The sequence below is a fragment of the Leptodactylus fuscus genome, chromosome 3 (genome assembly GCF_031893055.1).
Source record: "Leptodactylus fuscus isolate aLepFus1 chromosome 3, aLepFus1.hap2, whole genome shotgun sequence".
Classification (NCBI taxonomy): Eukaryota; Metazoa; Chordata; class Amphibia; order Anura; family Leptodactylidae; genus Leptodactylus; species Leptodactylus fuscus.
This window is the reverse complement of record NC_134267.1, coordinates 133,259,208-133,277,907: the sequence shown is the minus strand read 5'-3', so window position 1 is coordinate 133,277,907 and position 18,700 is coordinate 133,259,208.

Sequence of the window (18,700 nt, the reverse complement as noted above, 5' to 3'; positions counted from 1 at the left end):
AATCCTTTGAGGCTTCCACTTTAATGTATTATCTTGTTTTGCTTGGTATAATACAACATCAGATGTTTTGAAGTTAGTAAAATGAAATATGATGCTAACTTTTTTTCTCCATACAAAGCACATAAAGTACAAGAATATTTCAATGTATTGCTGCAGGCTGTATTGAATGTCATACCAGTTTCATTATTCCAGTCATTCTGAAATCCCTATTTGAACTTTAAGTTCAATAAGCTGCTAGCGGCATGTTTAACAATAGTGAATTCTTCCATAAAACACTTTTAAGTCCAGTCATATATATTGCAATTCACACAAAATGGTATGTATAAAATCTTATCTGTATATCTATCGCTATTTCCTCTTACATATGTAAATGGATATGATAAACATGTTTTAATTAGCAGGGAGTTAACATGCCCATGTCGGATACTGGACATTTCTCAATTAACTTACAGGTCGGTATGCAAATTGATAATGGAGTGCTAAGCTTCTATTATAAACCAAATGTCATAAGAAAAAAAAGACAACAGATTCAGAGCATTTGCACTTCCAATTAATCTATAATTCTATTAATAAATATCCAAAGAGGCAATGACATACTGTATGAGCAACCTTAAAAACATTTAAAAAATGCGGACAATAACATTCAAAAAACTAACCGATGGAGCCCTAAATACAGCACTTATCCATCCATGTATATTGTTACCAATGTTCTATTTAGTAGGATAGGAGAATGAAAATACACAAGTTGGAATGAGCTCCTAGGAAAATTGTGATATGAAAGGTCTTGTGGTTTACCAATCCGACTCTCCAAACCTGACTGGAAACCACACTTCCCAATGTCCTGGGGAGGGTAACAATTAGCGTGTACAATGCTTGATGCTGTGAGGATCGCAGAAACACCCGGTGAAACCGACTGGCAGCAAGGCCGTGTTGTGTTGGTGAGTAGAGTGATATGGCACCTGGGAACCAGTTTGAAAAAACTGGGTGGTGCACTCCTCAAAAACATGGACCAGGTGGTAGCAGTGAAGAAATTTTATTGAACAGATAACGCGCTTCGGGGTTTGGTGTATAAAACGCACTCCTTCATCAGATCTCAATATTCAGGGTTAAAAGCATGCTGCAGGTTCCCAGGAGGACTCTTGGATGCCATGGGATCTATAAACCATAGTTCCTGTGGCATCCAGGAGTCCTAGGAACTTGCAGCACACTTTTAACCCTGAATCTATAAACCATAGATGCTGTAGCGTCCAGGAGTTTTTTCAAAATGTTCTATTTAACATATACATAATATATTAGATTGGTACAGCACTAATATTGCAAGTAGTCCTAAGGAATTCCACCAATCACTTAGTAAGTGCAATACTGATCCACTAATTACAATGTCCAAAAATGATATGTGTCTAATGCATCCAATAAGTAAATGACATAAGACAACCAAGAAAAATGTCTAATAAATTGGATGTAGTCTCCATGCTGTATAGAAACTGCACCACAGGTATTACCAATTATAGCAACTTCCTCAAGGACTCCTGTTTATTAGAACACTGGTGACAGCAATGTGGATGTATAATGCCATTTTTTTTTATTTCATTTTTTTAACCATTGTTTTTTTTTACTTTATTATACTACTAATTTATGCGTTGTCTTTGCAAAATTGGAATTGGTGCTATGAACATTAACAGCTATTTTAATACATTGGTTGGCCTATCTCAGCATCTGGAAGCTCTCATTATGCATGTCCAGTCTACAGTGTCATGCTGTAGATGCTGCTTTGTTTGCCTGCTTTCTTAAATTATTCCTCCCAATGTTTACATGGTATTTCTATAGTGCACAGCCTGTAGTTGATAAGACAGGAAGGATCTATGAGTCACTGCTCTCTAGGAGGACTTGGTTCTCTCACTGTTGCATACAGCTCTGCCTGCAGGACATTCAGTTCAGCTAATTGTAGTTTGCTGATAAAGGCTCAGACACATAAACACAAAGATAACACTGATTCTGCTCTCTGTAGATGCATGGTAAGAGTTCTATACAAACCTGTGTACAATAATATACATTCATTGTGCATATTATTTGATTTGCTATTTAATGATTAATATTTCAATATTTTGTCTGTATGTCTTAGTTTTTGAATGGATGGATGGACTTCAAACTGGATTCTTCTACAAGTCAATGCACTCACATGATGCACTTTGGCAATTTTCTTGGCCGAGAGACTGCTATCAATGAGCTGGATGATGCTGTTTCTCTTTTCATGGGAAATATTCTTGATGGCTGATCTTCGATTTGAACCAGTAACCTTTAACTTGGGAATCAACCTAATAACACACTAATCTGTTAGAGAATGTGATACTAAGCTGTAATTTGTAGTATATAAGAAGGAAAAGATTGTTCCACCACCAGGAGCAAAACAGTAACAATGCAGTTACATGACAAGAATAGGCATAACTAATCATATGCTAAATAGCTGCAAGTCAGATTAATGTATGAGATAGTCAAGATGATTGTCTAGAAAATGTTGATAGTCTCACTTTTAAAGCTGTAGTGGATGGTGAGATATGGAGCCTGAAAGTCAAAGGTTCAAAACATTGTTACCCTTTTGTTCATCAGTGTATATAATTTCCTTTCGGCCAACTTTCTTATATAAGCTGTTTGTCTAGCTGTAAGACAAAGTTTTTAATCTGTATTTGTCGGTTCCTAAAGGTTTGAATAGTGAAGTGGAGTTATTTGCTTTTTAGTTTTAGAGTAAATTGTCTCTCTCTTTTGTAGTCATTTCTAGGGCTCAATATGTATAATAATTATTATCATAATTTACTTAGTAATTATTTAATATTTATTTTTAGTGTTATGTATGAGTAACGTTATTTTATTTAACTGTGGTTTCAGCATAAGGAATTTTGAGGGATATTGAACACAAAGGAAATAGTGGAATAGATAGTGTGCAATTATTCAAGTGCAAAAATAAAAAAAATCCCAAACAAAATGGCGGTGCACTGGTGATGGTGAAGTCCTTCTTCTTTAGAATTTGAGATGAAAGAAAAGGAACATCAAACAAAAAAAGGCAGCATCCAACACTAGCACAAGAGAAGACCCCTCTAGCAGGATGAAATTATATTTAAGAAGTGCATTCACCAGCAGCACACATCCCTAAAACATGTTGGGAGAATGTGTGTGAATTCAGACAGAGGTCCAGAGTATCAGAGATGTAATATGGTGAACAATATAAAATACTATACCTCTGCTTCTGCTGTTACATGTGGGATGCTATTAGCAGGAGCAGTCCCACTGAAGGGGATAGAGTGAAAATGGTCTTTTGACTGCAGCTGATTTATCTAGATTATCGTATACTGTTTTTCAAGATCAGCAGGACAGAGGAACCACTAAATCTTCTAAACTGCTAGCTGTTGACAAGCGGGATAACAGGTAGCTTATTCTATACAGTTTTCTTCCATACCGCAGTGTTAGGTGCATAGAGACTTTGTGTGCTAGGAAGGGACATTGTGATATATCAAATCCCACCTCTTTTGTTGAAGATATCTACATATCAGGTGTATAGCCGCTTTCCTCATTGCTTATATAGTGACTGTCAAACCTTTAAACTCTCGCTATATAGCCAAAATTGGCATTTTTTTTCCCCTGCCTCACAAAGAATGGCTAAGTTTGTGTATTATCAGGATATACATCATATATATTCATTTCTGCCCTATCAGTGAGATGTGCAAGGAGAAATAATGTCACATAAGTGCACAGTCAGGAGGTAAATGTGGATCTGTCTACTTCATTAATGTTCACTTCACTGAAGTGAATGGGGAAGATAGGCAGGGCAAGAATTGGGACTCACAATAGCACAGTGTGAGGGAAAGCCAGTGAGTCCAGTCACAGCTGTAATTTGAGAGGGGGGCTCAGGGCACATATATAGTAACAGAGGGTAAGATTTTAGACTTTAACTTTCATACACCCGCTGCTAGGTCCCTTTCCAAAATAGCTGTTCCAATTAAGTGCAGAAAGAGGGTTAGAAATGCAGCATGTGTCTGGATGATGGACAAAGAAACTGTGGGAGCTACTCATGCTTGTCAACAGATCACCTTTCTATTGGTGGTCTGTCTGACCCTTCAGGAACCTGATCACCATGTATGTCCTCAGTTACCCACTGCTACCGTCTACATTCCTACCGTCTACCATCCTAATGTCTACATTAGAATGGCCTAGAGGGTGGCTAGTTTTCCAAATGACCATCCTGCTTTTCCCAGTCCAAAATTTTATAAACTTGGCAAAGTGTTTTTCAGTGCTTTGTAGAGGCATGCCTAGTGGTCAATGATTTCTCACTAAGAGGTACACTACCCAAATGTTGAGAGCCTTTGTATAGGGCAGCGGGGAAACCACTTTTTCTCCCTCCTGTGGCCACATCAGTATTTAAATATCAAATTAACTGTATACTGAATTTTACTGCAATCCAACAATGGGGTTCATTTTTTCTGTGTTTCAATGAGTGTATTTAGCTGGTGTAGGGGAAAGTTACCAGCAACAGCAGGACTGTATGTAACATGATAGACAAAGCAGAAAATGTCCACCACATGATAGTACAAGGCAGCCTTCTATGAAAAATAATATTTCCTAAAGGCAGTGGTATGAGGAGTACAGATACACAAATCTTATATACTGTTCCAGGATTTGTATTCACTATAAGTTCAGCAAAGTATCTGTGTGTTACAGCATGGCAGATAACTACAGCAACAAATGTACCACGTTTACTTGGGGTCCATTAGGAGCCTCCGATACAGATGTAAGCAAGGATAGGGGCGTACACTATACAAGTTGTTTTTAGAGCAGAAAACCACAATAATTGTGCAAAGTATCCAATTTTACTCCTCTGTTTACTATATTATGTACTATTTCTTGTCTTGTTATAATAACAGTAATAAATCCATATTACTAAGTGCTCCTACTTTTTTGCATCTGTAATAGTAATATAACAGCTTTATAAATATATTACAGGTACATTTAGTCTGCATCTAATCAATGCACCGTGGAATTTTTACGGAGAATCTATTCATTTTTTCTGCATTTATAAATTGTTCTCCAGTTTAGAAACTCTTGTAGGCAAGATTTATCTCAGGAAGAACACATTGCAAATACAGCCCATTTGTATTCAGCTATTAAAGTTTGAGAGTAGTAAAGAGTTACAGTGTAATTTATTGTAGAGTGACAAAGACTAGAAGAGGCAATAAGTACAGGGAGTGATTCATTTGAAAGCTTACAATAAGGGAACTACATCCAAGATGCTATTTTGAGCCTGTAGTGAGTTAATGTATTATCAATAATGAAGGCTGAAATATAGGTATCAGTTATTTGAAACTGACAATAATCTGTTGTGATCAATGAGAAGGCCATTGATCATTGTAATCATGTAACATACCATTAGCTTTACACTTAGCTTTCTGAGTAGAGGAACCCGAGATGATCTTGTATGTACAGCACTTTATTATTAGAATATTTGCCTAATAAAAAATATATTAACTAAGGATGTCCTCCAGACCCTCAGTGCCACCATAGTATATCAAATCCTGTTTGTTTGATGAGTTACAGAAAAAGTGTGACCTTCAAACGTCTTCGGAGAAAGATAAATTTTATAACTGCCTCCTATGACATTTATTACTGTTCTTTATCAGTTAATGATTCCTTTATGATTCCTTTATGCCTGTTCTGCATTGTCTAAAAATTAAACATGTGCTGTGATTGACTAGCTAACGAAAGCAGTTAGTCTTTATATTGCTTATGGATCACTTGGGTCCAATAAGGCATGAAACTAAAGACCCCATGTGCTCTTCCTCAGATGCTCAGAATTTTCTATAAATAACATAGTGCAGCTGGGCAACTACATCCATGTACAATTAAGGAATTGTATGCTAAGCAAAAACAATTTTGGGATAAATATATTTCTGGAAAATATGATTACGAGAAATACAGCTAAATTCTCCATCATAAATAAAGCATGAGCGATGCAAAAATGAAAAGTTGTTCCTTGTCATTTGTCGAAATTACTTTTTTTTTTCTCAGTGTTGTTAAAGCTTGTGAACCAAATTATTACAATAATTAGCACATCTACTTCTACCGACAAGGATTACTCAGGTTATTCCACTGTTTTACAAGACCATTTATTCTTAGCTAGAGCTAAAAATGTCAGTAGGAAATATGAGCTGTTCATACACTAGCCGGCCATTTGTACACCTTGTGAACGACAGTAATGCTTATTTTTTTACTTGAAGTTTTTGAATTCCGACACGATTTATAATAGTTCTGCTGATTCTGGAGATTTCAGTTTAGCTCTATGACTGCATTACATACATTAGTAACACAAATATCTCTTCTACCAAGATAATTTCCTACAGTTTAACAGTTTAACATGGAGTCCAGGCTGCTATGTTCACACAAGATTGACTTGACTGGATATTATTGTAGCAAAGTCTTAGTTGTGAGAATCTTTAGTTCTTTTCAGCATTTTAGAAGCTGAACACATTATGGAAATTCTGAGCTCAAGAGACTGAAGACTGGTGTCAAAGTTTCTATGATAAGGATAATACTTCTTAAGAATAACCCTATATTCACAAGACACTGAATATTAGCGGCATGAAGGTTGTTTTTTTAGCACTCACGACACGGTCACACTAAATTTAAGTCATATGAATAGGGGCTATTTTTGTCTGTTTTCCCAGATCCCTCAATACCCTGAAATGTATGAATGTAGGTTAAGATATACTACAATAGAAAGGATACTACTAAACATAGTTTTAACATAGTTAAATTGTACTAATGCAGGAATAGGTTTAGAAAGATAATGGGAGAGATTTATTAATGCCTTTACAAAGAGTTTTCTGGCAAAGATGGCTAATATTGTGGCCCTTTCTTGTGCCAAACATGTTCTACAACTCCCGCTTGGTGTGCTACTTGTGTGAGCTGGATATGGATACCTTGGCCCTTAATATCTCTACCCCATGTGTTCCTCCTAAGATTCACAACTGCTTAACTGCTTAATACCCAACTCAGGTAATACAAGTATAATACTATATTTCTGCTGTCTATATTTGCTTCTAATATGCTTCCCTAATTAAGTTATTTAAATGTAAAGAATATACGGTTTACTGAGAATTAAACAGGATCTATTAGATGAGGTCTATTAAGATAATCAACAACATCAGTAGTAAAAGTATAAAGTTTTTAAGTTCCACCCATCATAGGAGTGTTAAAGTGGACCTTTAACCACCTCCATCAATTCAAGTTTTTAGTATCTGTTAATAGATGCTTCTCTACTGATTCCAGTACAATTGGAATGTTCTGTCTAACCTCCACCTGAGCAAAAAAAATGGCCCCTTCAACCTCTATTATGCCCCACAGTTGTCCACCCAACTATTATGCCCTACAGTTGCACATCCAACTCCATTATGCCCCATAGTGGCCCACCCATGAACTATTATTATACTCCGAGGTCTTTTCAGACCCTGGAGTATAATAAAAAGAGACCCAGGGGAAGTGAGGGAGCATAATAAACACTGTTACTCACCTCTCCGGGATCTTATGTTACTCCTAGCACAGGCTTCGGGCCTTTGTGGTAATGTCCCACTTGTCATTTGGTGATGTACAAAATAATTCTCATTCAATAGATGCCCGCACGTAAATGCTGCTGCCAAAACCAGCAGCAGTGGAAATGTGTGTGCCAGAGTCACAACCACCAGCTGGACTGACACTGAGGCCCCCATTAAAGAATTTGTTGTGAGTACTAGTCAATAAGTTTGGAGTCCGTAATTCCAATAGCAGATAGTAAATTGGCTCAGACAGGATATACAGAGAGTTCTTTTCCAGATTTCAGACCTCACCTGGAGATCCAGGGGTGCTCAAACAAATGGATTTGTTGAAGAAGGGGTAGTCCATTGACAGAGATCACCAGCAGAGGTTTTTTTTAGGTATCTAGTAGGAATGGCTTGATTAATTAAAATTAAAAGTTCGACTGGACTCTAGGAAAGCATTCACAGGAGCTTTGGTTTAATCAGAAATCAGGGTTACAAGTACAGACAGTTTTGAGGAAGGATCTTCTTAAAGGGGTATTCCCATGTACATAATTATTTTTAAATTTGTAGATAATTAAAAGTTAAACATTTTTGTACATATAAGTAATTCAATATTTTGCAGGGTTTTAAAGATTTTCTCAAATTATCTCGTGGTCATAGTCTTGTGGTCTTGATCGGTTGCCAGTGGATATGACCATGAATGCTGGAACTTTCTAAGGTTAGAAAATCAGCTATGATTTCCTTATTTTGGCCTGGATTTCTTCTCATACATGTAGTGCCCCTACCTGATAACCCAGCTACAATAAGAAAATCATGGCTGGGTTTTTGACAAGTCCCAGACCATAGAAAGTTTCTTTATTTGTGGTCATATCCATTGGCAACCAATCAAGATAACAGACTGTCACCACTAAGATGATTAGAGGAAATCTTTAAAACGCTGCAGAATTTTTAGTTACTTATATTTGCAAAACTGTACAACTTTTAATTATCTACAAATAGAGATTTAATTATGTTGATGGGAATACCCCTTTAACCTAGGATAGAGACTCCAACTGTCCTAATCTGTTGGGATCCCGCCTTCTGGACGTTACAGATATAATGCCACCACAAAAACAGACAGCACATAAGCAATCATCTTGTAATGAGTCGGGTTCATCCAGAATATTCCAAATTGTTTTGTTTTTTTTAACAAAACCAAAAAAGTGGCCACAGCCACGTGTTAGGCCATCTTCATCAGGGCAAAGCCTCCCCCCCCCCTTGTTTCATGAGTTTAAGCCTAAGTGCTGCCATGAAGTTTTGAAATTAATGAGACTGGATCAGATGAGCCACACAGCAGAGGAGCTGTTCACTGTGTCCTACAGCAAGTATCCCACTGGATGTCTACTCCCCAACTGCAACTAGACAGCATTGTCATTGACAATGGCACCAATATTGTTGCTGAGTTGCACTTAGAATGAATAACACATTGTCCCTGTATGACAGATATCCTTAATCTGTGGTTCACAGCTTTAACCTGTATAGCGGCTTAAAAGAGGGGCTATTCATGGCCAGTAAAATCTCTGCACCTTTCAGCCATTCTTATGTTGCAAAAAACACCCCACTGTATTTTCAACAACAAAACAGTCTGCCTTTGCACCACCTTATCTGCCATGTTCGAACTCTGTGGAACTTCACCTTAAATATGTTGAAGCGTCTGTGTGAGCAGCAGAAAGCAGTGAATCATTATTGTGTGTAGCAGACCAAAGAGACAATGTGTTACTTTGAGATACATCATTTGAGACTCATGATGGAATGTGACAGCTTCTCAAGCCCTTTGAAGAAGCCACCAAATTTGTCAGGAGGGAAGACTGCAGCATCTGCAATGTGATCCCTCTATTGTATATTTTACAGGAAACCCTTATACTCATGCAAGACTTCACCTATAGTTTCTAGTGCCCCTACCAGCACAACTACCAGCAGCACATCCTTCACTAAATACATTTTTACTTTATAGAAAAAAAAAATTCGATGTAGCCTTCTCCTCTGGCAAAGCTGGTTAAAGGCCAAACTGTGATTGTTGATTGTATTACCTCTTGGCTTTGGGATTCTTTCGTGCAGTTCAATCTTTTAACCCAATATAACAATATGCAACATTCAAGCCTTTCCTTATCCCTAACATTAATATTACATGTTACATCAGAGTTCTATATATAAGCTTCAACAATAGATAAGTAAAAAAGAGATATGGGTGTTGCAGTCAGAAAATTATTAGAGTAGAGCAACTTTATAATCCCTGTTAGCAGCACTCTTATGTATCCTTATTTTTTTGTTCCATTGTTGTCTCCAATATGGAAGTGAAAGTTTATCATCTGCTTGGATAATGCACCAGCTAGCCTACTTTTGCTATGCCACAAGCAATGTTAAATATATGAATCCACAACTACTGTAGGTGGGTGGTATCCTAAACCCCTCTGCTTACCAGATCTACTATATTATATGCTGCTGGTGTTTGCTTCTAAGTGTGTTCTATGAAGAAACTTGGCTTGATGAAAAAATGAAATACTTTCCTAAATCAATATAAACCTATTAATCCCGGGTTCAAATTTGTACTTGACCCAGTAACTGCCAACAATACTCTTAAATCCGAACACTAGTATCTCTCTATTTCCAGGCAAGCTTCCATGCTGAGTGAATAATACAAACTAAACCTTTTTTTTTGTAATGACAGTGCAAAGTCATATAATTTCTGCTTACTAAGGCGAACATCCTCTTACCACTAAAGGAATTAGCTGGTCTATATTAGATTTGCAACAACATTCATTACTTTTTTGAATTAAATCACTTAACAGCTCTAGCACTGATAGATGGCACACATTTACAGTGCAAAAATATCATTCCGATTTTATCCAAATGCTTTTATTGAAAACAATAAATTCTTCTATTGTAAGATCAACGAGGGTTGAGATGCCTATACTCTCATAAGCTAAAGTAGACAATCAGTATGATAATTAGAGCATGTTAATTAGTCTCCACAAGCAATGAGAAAATGCAAATGATATACAGCAGGAAATTAACAGCAGTTACTGCTCAATATTGCATGACTTTTCCATTAAGAATAATATGAGAAGTTGTTAAATTATAGAAAATGAGAATAATAAGGATAGAATATTAAAGAAGGTTTGGTTTCTGGTTCAGCTGTAGAGGGAATCATTAGGAAATATTCAATGATGCACAATCTTCATTGGTAGAGAAAACCATTTAGAAGAATGTAGGAAACTTTTGGCAAGGGAAACTATCTGAACTCAGAAGAAGGGAAAAGAAAAATGCCTTTAAGTGAAATGATAGCAACTTGGAATATGCTTCTACTATGGCATGTAGTTCAGCTGAACAGTAGTTCAAAATAAGAGAGATCTTATGGTTTTAATTGAAACTAAATGTAAAACAGATACTGGAGCAAAATTTCTTAATTTGTAATATTACAATAATTTAAGTGGATTCCCCACCATCCACTTGTATCACTCATTCACAGAATATCCCAATAATGTTTGATCACAGGGCCCCCTCACCAAAAGAACTCAGATTACTGGGACCTGAAGATGATGATTGTGATCTGTGGGAAATACCTTTTAAAGATCACTAGGAAAGCTAGTGGGCGTGGCCTAACTTTCCATGGCATGAGACATGCTTTCCTCTGTTTCTACACCTCTTCTTGTGGACCCTCCATCCTTTTCTTCACCTCTTATAGGCAAACACCTTAAAAAGAGTGCCTTCCAGGCACTATTGTGCCAAGTGATTGCCCAAATCAGGCAACTCTTGACATCTTCTTGGACCAGCCAGCTTCATTACTGAACCGGCCTCCAAACGGATGTGACTATTTTGGGTCCTTCCTCTTCTTCTGCACCAATGGCTCCCCACAGCATCTCTCATACAGCACTGTCACTAATGGCAGAAACTCTGCTATCCCCTGGCTCCACATCAGTCCCTTTGCCTACTGGTGTCAGCCTGAGTTGATCTCTGAGACTTGGAGACTTCTCTTATACACTCGCCAGCGCTACTATGAGAAAGGCAACAAGGCTCACTTGCTATTGGCTATCACCTTCAGTTCCATAATGTCCATGACTCCTCTAACTGTCTACAACACCACCCAGAGGCCATTGCTTCAACTTTCCATTCTACTGTCAACATCCGTTAACAGTCACCCCCAACTAACAGGTAGAACTATGTCTCTGGGGCAGTGGCAGATTGTATAGTCCCATGCTATGAAATCCTCCTTATGTGTGAGCATCAAAGAAATGCAATACAAATTACTGATGCATCACATCCCTGCTCTCCTCCACAATCTAAACCCGATGATTCCCTCGGAGTACTGGCAATGTTGTAACATGATGATTATTTTGTACCATATCTTCTGGGAATGCCCGTTAATCCTGGATTTCTGGAAGGAGGTTAGGGCTCTGATGGATGCACTCTTTATACAGGGCATTCCCTTGGACGCACTCCTATATCTCTTGAGCCTCCATCTCAGACACATAGGTAAAAAGAAGTCTAGACTTTTCCTTTACTTTTGCAGAGCAGCGAAGACACTTATTGCCAAAAACTGGAGGAAAGTGGCACACCTTCCCCCAGGCCATGAACTTCTTGCTAGAATGAAAAATGTCCACAGTCTTGAATTCCTGACTGCTAGTCTTAACAACACTGTAGGGGCATTCCAGTCCACTTGGATCTCCTGCCACACGTATTGTATTTTGCATGACTTTTTATCATGGACCCTCTTCTTTCTTTCCTTCTCATTCTCTCCTTTGTATCGTCTTCCCTTACTTATTCATATTGTCTACTACATATGCATTATTGTTTTCCTTATTATTTTTTGTATTTGTTTTTTTCTTTTCCTTATACAAAACTTCTTCAATAAAAATTAGTTTAAAATTAAAAAAATTTGGAAACTAGATTAATTTCCCAAATATTTGGGAGGTTTGCCTGCTAATTTTGTTGTCTAGTCTGAACTGCAAGTGTTATAATTATACTCTCGGGTCTCTACAGGACCCACAATATAATAAGTAGAGAGCCAAAGGACATATATAGAAATAATAAATACTGCTATTCACTTTCCCTCACCTCTCCTGAACTTGCAGCATTGGATGCTCCATCTTTGGTCTTTTTCTGGCCTCCTAAGGGATGTCAGTAGCCCCAGGGGACCACTGAGGCTTTTGTTTGGGGAACACTGACCACTTGACTCTTTGATGCAAGTGTTTAGGTAGATGAATTCAGCAGGAATTTCATAATTAAATTATATGAAAACATATGAAAATAAAATAATGTATATAGCTACTTTGTAATGTGTGTAAAATAAACACCCACTGTGGAAAAGTGTGACTGTGCAATAGTCGAGAGTACGTACATATGTATAACACTATCCCTACTGACTATCCCTCAACCAATGTTTTAATATTCTGTGAAAAAGAAAAAAAAAAAGGGGGGGGGGAGAAAGGTGGACAAAGATACACATATGCAGGGTTAAGCATTAGCTAGACAATACATGACCACAAAAATAAGTTGACATATATAAGAAAAAGACATCCACATCTATGTATTGCTTATACGTCCGTATGCACTCTTGATCTAGAAGAGCCCATTATCCAATATACATATGGCTCTGAATATTATGGATTACAATATTTGAATCCTATATATATAATGCTAAATTAGTGATAACCCCGTCCATAAGATGGTTTGACAGTGTTAGCAAAAACTCAAAGGAGATTATCACCCCAATACTGTTTGACTGAAGCTTAGTCCACCATAACCAATCCTGCTACCTATGTATGTTCCTATACTTCTCGCCTATCATCTATTTAGATCATCTGAATGAGGTTGCTTTAGATCACTTTGATTTCTGTAAGGCCCATTTAGATTCATAAAATACAAACAGTTCTTCAACAAATTTTCCTTATATGAATATACCCAAGCAATGTCCCACCAGCAAATGACTATTAAAGGCAAAGAATTACTGACAATGGAATTTGTGATAGGTAGGGAAAATAAAAAAGCATGAAAGATCCAGAAAAATAAGACAGAACATAAGCTAAGACTTGAGTATTACGTAACTCCAACATCTGTCAAATAAAAAGGCCAAGTCGCTACAGCATTAGATTTCTTTTTCACATCAATCTTAGGGCCAGTGCACACTGTGTTTTTTGGTGCTGATTTTGACACTGAATCCGCCTCAAAATCAGCCTCCAAAAAAGTCTCCCAATAGAGTTCTATTGCAAGGCTTTTTTTGGAGGCTGCTTTTGAGGCAGATTCGGCGTCAAAGTCAGTACCAAAAAACTCTGTGTGCACTGACCCTTATAAGACTAAATGTAGAGTTTTTGCCATTTATTATAGACAGCTGTAGCTCTGTTTATAAATGACCACTTTGTGTTAGTATTGACTTATACACTTTTTACATGTTCAGAAGAATGAATATAATGAATAAAACACCTACCTTAGGCAGTCTACTCATATAGCAGCATCCTAGCAAGGTCACAAACCAATTAAAAGTAACGGCAATATTTGAAACATAAATCACTCTACTACTTTCATTCTAAGTGCAATAAATAGGCCAAGGTTTTATATAATAACGTTGTTTGCAAGAGCCATATTGGCATTTAGTCAGGTCTCTGAGGACAGCAAGTTATGGTAGCCTCAAAATGACACTTCTTATGGTTAATAAAGAATACATTTGAATTTGGGAATAAGTTTGTAAAATGGGTGTCTGTGCTTCTAATGCCAATATCTCAGAAATGTGGTCTACAATCTTAGCTTTCAATATATGCCATATATCCAGTTCTACCCACCATAGGTCAACTTCATAAGCAGTTAAGGTGAGAGTGGCATAAACCTGCAGATCTCACTGTCATACTGTGTATTCAATTGCTTGTAACTCTATGGCTCTATGGCAGCTAGATGCTAATCCAAAGGATATTCTTATTTTTTAATAAAATCTAGCTCAAATTATAGCCATAAAACGAATGACATCTCCCCTTCTTTGTAGATCACCAAAGGGGTAAGGGTAACATGGACCTCTGTGCTTGTTATCACCTCCCCATAAAATCAGAGAACATACTGTATATTTGCACCATGAGTGTCATATATAGGGGATTTTTTTTTTTCAGAAGAGGAGTAAGTTAAGTACTTGCTTTTCTAATAACCCCTCAAAGCCTAGTCATTAGTGATGAGCGAGTAGTATTCGATCAAATTCCTTGCCGACATAGGAATGCGTTTAACTGGCCGAACACCAAGGGGTTAAACGCATCAAATATTCAAAGCATTTAACCCCTTGGTGTTCAGCCGATTACACACATTCCTATGCCGGCAAGGTATTCGATCGAATACTACTCGCTCAACACTACTAGTCATGCCATTTATTAAGGATGTCACCAAAACATTTACCAGTCTCCAGACCACAGTGCTAAAATAGTTACAACAAACACACAATATTTGTTTGTTTTTTCACACCTATAATACTGACACAACACCCCAACCTCCAATGAGTCGAAACAAGATTTAAAGCTCTTTAACAGCAGTTCTGCTAAATCAAAGAAGCTTCCAAGGTAGCATCCATAATACGTGAGCAATAAAGCACTTATATCTGAAAGTAGTCCTAGTTATTGCATTAGTTAGGTTTAGAGTTGTACTCTTATTGGTTATGTATAGGGAAAGTTATATTCACATGTAATCTCCAATTTAATCTGCATGTAAAAATGAGTTGGCACACTCCTGAGATTGTGGTGATTCCTTAACCCCTTCCCGCCGATGGCACTTTTTGACTTCCTGACCAAGCTCGATTTTTCAAAACTGACATGTGTCACTTTATGTGGCAATAACTTTGGAATGCTTTAACTTACCAAAGTGATTTTAAGATTGTTTTTTCGTAACACATTGTACTTCATGTTAGTGGTAAATTTTGGTTGATATGTTTTGTGTTTAATTATGAAAAAATTGGAAATTTGGTGGAAATTTTGAAAAATATGCATTTTATAAAGTTTGAAATGATATGCATTACATACAGATAGTCAGACCGCCAAAATTATATCATAAATCTCATGTCCCAGATCTCTGCTTTATGTCGGCATCAAACTTTAGGCGCCCTTTTATTTTTTACGGACATTATAAGGTTTACAAGTGAAACAACAATATTCAAAATTTTCAAGAAATTTCCAAAACCCATTTTTTAAAGGGACTAATCCAGTTCTGAAGGGCTTTTGAAAGTCCCTTGTATTAAAGCCCCCCATAAATCACCCCATTTTCAAAACTGCACCCCTTAAATAAGCCAAAACAACATATACCTAGTAGTTTAACCCTATAAGTGCTTAACAGGAATTAATACAAAATGGAGGTGAAATTTTAAAATTTGAATTTATTTTACTAATATTTTCATTTAGCCCTAGAATTTGCACATTCACAAGGGGTTAAAGGAGAAAATGCATCCCACAATTTGCTAGGCAAGTTCTCCCGACTACCATAGTACCCCACTTGTGGGTGTAAACTAATATATGGACGCACAGCGAGACGCAGGAGGGAAGGCGCGCCAAGGAGCTTTTAGAGGGCAGATCTGGCTGTGATCAGTTTCAGGAGCCATGTCACATTTACAAAGACCTTGAGGAGTCAAAACAGTGGAAACCTCTAGAAAGTGGCCCCATTTTGAAAACCGCACCCCTCAAAGAATTTATCAAGTGATGTAGTGAGCATTAGTAACCCCGAAGTGAATATGTAAGCTGTGCGGAGTAAATTGGGCACACCAAATTCCATTCTATTTTCCCACTAGCTCCTATGACACGGGAGGGGATCAGCACTAGTGTATTATCTCTCATAAGCTCTAAATATGGGGTGTCCCCTGAAAACGCTCGCACCGCTTACACATTTCCTTCTAGTCGCAGCCACTTATGTCCTAATGATTTGGCGACTTTTAGGGTTTTTGTCTACATATTGTACAAGCTAGATTTTTATTTTTATCTTCTGGCAATGTGGCCATATGAGGGCTTGGTATTTGCGGTATTAGATGTGCTTCTCAATGCCACCATTTTGAGGCCTGTAACTTATTGACTACATTTTATTAACTCTTTCTGGGTGGGATGTAAAAGGAAACCTCAATTCTGGCATTGCTTTTTAGCATTTATTTTTTTTCCCGTGCAGCGTACAGCATAAGTAACATGTTACCTTTATTCTACGGGTTGGTATGGTTACAGCGATACCTCATTTATATGATTTTTTAATGCTTTGCTATTTGTGCAGAATAAAATTCAATTTAGGGAAAAAAATCAATTATTTTTGCATCACCATCTACTGAAAGGCATAACATTTTTATTTCTCGCTAGACAGAGCTGGTTGAGGGCTTATTTTTTGTGGGAAGACCTCTTCTTTTTATTGGTACCATTTTGGTTTTCATCTGACCATTTGATTACTTTTTATTGAACATTTTGTAAGGGAAAGATGGTGAATAATCATTATTTTGTGCGGTTTTCTACTTTTTTTTTTTACGGCGTTCGGGTTAAATAATGTTTTAATTTTATTGTTCAGGTTATTACGGACGCGGCGATACCAAATATGTAATGTTTTTTTCTATTTTTCTTTATTTTACATAATAAAACATTTTATATGGGGAAAATGGGATTTTTGGGGCTTTATTTATTTCTATTTTATTTTAAACTTATTTAAACTTTTTTATTTTTACTTTTTTCCAACTTTTTTTTCCTGTCCCCATGGGGGATTGAAGCAGTGATCGGCTGATCACCGCTTCACTACATATACACTGCAATACACGTGTTACACGTGTTTTGCAGTGTATAGGAAGCTGTCAGCCTGTGTGGACGCACAGGCTGACAGCTTCCTTTTTAGGCAGGATCAACCAGGTACGTGAAGGGGGTAAGTGATGGGGCAGACCCGGGGTCACTGATCAGACCCCGGGCTGCCCCCTACGAACACCGGAACCCCCCGAAACCGGAGCGGGGGGTGCCGATCGGCACCATTTTAGAACGAAACCCCGGAGGTGCCGGCGGTCATGTTGACCGCTGGCATATCAGGGGTTAACACCCACGATCAGACCCGGTTCCGACCGCGGGTATTACGGAGCATTGTCAGCCGTGTATTACGGCTGACACCCGCAGTGCATGGTGCGCACACAGTTTCTGTGTGCGCACCATGCATCCACAGTAATAGTACGGCGGTTTGCGGGAAGCACTTCCCGGCTGCGCCATACTATTACTGACGATGTTGGGAAGGGGTTAAAGGGGTTGTCCCATCACAAGGATCCTATCTATACTGCTTGTTAATGTGGATGTAAGACTTTTCCTAAATACACTGCTTCAGCAAAACTGCTTTGTTTGTCCACTATCTTACTTTATTCAATTCATTGTTGACACAGCCCTTGACTTATCTGCTCAAAAGTCAAGTGATGTAGCTGCTGCTCTCAGGGGGGAGGGATGAGGGGCTAAGTGCACGGGAGCGAGCCTGTGTATCTAGCTATTCCTATGTCTACACTACATGACCTAGCTTCTGGCTCTCAGATAGGGGAGAGGAGCTGCTTTCATTTCTGAACTTGTCTTCTGTTCTCCCAGTTATCAGGTTAGCTAATTCAATTGTGTTCATTATGGTAGAGACAGGCAGTCTCTGAATGTAACACAGAATGGAGTTGCTCCTGCCTGTACTTCATAGTCCAATATTGTGCATATAGTGTTGTTTGAGGACCTTTGATGACATCACAGGCCCTTCAGCCGACCCATAGGATCACGCTATGCGGTGGGTGAAGCTACACCCTAATTGGGGGCGGAGCTAAACGGCAGGTTTCATGTGAAACCCGCCACCAAATGACGCAAGAAACCAGGAAGAAAGAAGATTTTACAGCAGTAAAGACTGGTGAGTATGCTACGTGAGAATACCCCTTTAACTCATATTAAATGTAATGTAGATGTGTAGTATGCCTGAACTCCTCATATAGTTTTTTTTTTTTTGTTTGTTTGTTTTTTGGAAAGTGCTTTTTGATGCATGAAGGATTTCTTCGAACATACAATTTTAGTTTCAAATTTGAATGTTTGTGCAATTTTTGTTTATAATATTAGTTTGCTGCAAGGCCACATAAAAGTGGTTGTATATCTAGGGGCCACACGGTGGCTCAGTGGTTAGCA